This window comes from Enhydra lutris, unplaced genomic scaffold (genome assembly GCF_002288905.1).
Source record: "Enhydra lutris kenyoni isolate GAN:26980312 unplaced genomic scaffold, ASM228890v2 scaffoldscaffold21, whole genome shotgun sequence".
Classification (NCBI taxonomy): domain Eukaryota; kingdom Metazoa; phylum Chordata; class Mammalia; order Carnivora; family Mustelidae; genus Enhydra; species Enhydra lutris.
The window spans coordinates 43,642,234-43,644,165 of record NW_019154105.1 but is presented as its reverse complement, the minus strand read 5'-3'; positions in this window follow the sequence as shown (position 1 = coordinate 43,644,165).

Sequence of the window (1,932 nt, the reverse complement as noted above, 5' to 3'; positions counted from 1 at the left end):
TTTTTTTTAAGATTTTATTTATTTATTTGACAGAGAGAGATCACAGTAGACAGAGAGGCAGGCAGAGAGAGAGAGAGGGATGCAGGCTCCCCGCTGAGCAGAGAGCCCGATGCGGGGCTCCATCCCAGGACCCTGAGATCATGACCTGAGCCGAAGGCAGAGGCTCTAATCCACTGAGCCATCCAGGCGCCCCAATATAGTTTTATTCTATTGAAAATTAAAAACTTTTTTCTTTTAAAGACCTCTAAGAATAAAACTCACACAATATCCATTCTAACAAATAGTTAGAATTGCTAAAAAAGCAAAAAACAAATATTTGGTCCAATGGATTTTGATGTCATCTTGAAGGTTAATGGAAATATGACGTCAACTGCTTTGCCATTGCAAAATAAGATATATAGGACTTTACCAGGAAACTTATCATGAGGGATAGGGGTTGTAACTAATGACCTGAATTTGAGTCTGAATTATAGTTTAAAGTAATAGCCTTTCAACTTTTTGGAAAAGTTTAAAAAATGAAGTAACCTCCTGGAGCATTTTTAAGTTGTCATACATATTTCTTATCATATGTTTAAAGAGTTTCAAATGATGTAATTTTTGGAATATCTTAAATATTGACACTTCAAATAAAACATATCATTCTTCAACTCTTAGGTAATAAAACATAAATCACAGTGATTTGATTCCTTTGAAAAATATGAAAAATAATTCTCCCTTAAATTTTGGAAATGTTAACCTCTTTCTTTTTTCTCCTTTAACTAGCATTTTCCACACAAAATTCATCCTTAACTTAAAGATCTTTTGTTGATCATCCTGTTCTCTTCTCTGCAACTATGTGTACATATATAATTGAATTTATTTTATTAATAGTTACCATTGTCTCCATGTTATTTCTTCCTGGATAAAGTAAATCTAAGGGAACTATTACTAATAATCAATTAGTAATATATTGCACATGTTCACAAACAGAAAGTAAAATAAAATTTTGTCAGGTGTCCTTTTAGTAATATAAGTAGTTTTGGGATTTAATTATGTTTGTTGAAATTATAGTGAAATACTACTTAGTGGAGAAGGACAGTTTGAATTCATGCATTTTTCAAAATATGCTATGGGAATAGCAAGTACTTCTATTTATTTGGAGCATAAAAGAAAGAGTGATAGTTTGTAAGAGGAGCCTTGATGTAATCAGAGTTGTGCTTTCTAAGGCTGATTTAATAAATATAATAAAGTGTCTGATGATACATACTCAATATCAGCCATCTTCTGTAGAGAAACTAATACTTGCTTGTGGTTCAGTTTATATTTTTGATGTGGATAACTCCAATAAACCAAAGTTTACAGCATGAATATTGCATAGTGGAATCTTGAGAAATTATCAGATTTATCTTATATATATATATATATATATATATATATACTACCATCAAAATTATTGACCAAAAAAACATAACTTGAAAAATGGACAATAAGTTGTTAACTTCACCTATAATCTTATTTACAATAATTTGTATTTTTACTTCCATTTTCACATTATCATTTTTAATAGTTTGATTTCTTTTTTGAGAGAGAGAGTGAGAGCACGCAAGATCATGGGGGGAGGGGCAGGGTGAGAGAATTTTAAACAGACTCTGAGCTGAGCACGGAACGCAATGTGGCTGGTCTCACTATCCTAAGATCATGACCTGAGCCAAAATCAAGAGTTGGACACTTACGTGACTGAACCACCCAGGTGCCCTCCAATCAGTTATTCTTATAAAAATATCAACTTAAGATTATTGGTCAAGATGGCGGAGAAGTAGCAGGCTGAGACTACTTCAGGTAGCGGGAGATCAGCTAGCTAGCTTATCTAAAGATTGCAAACACCTACAAATCCAACGGGAGATCGAAGAGAAGAAGAACAGCAACTCTAGACACAGAAAATCAACCACTTTC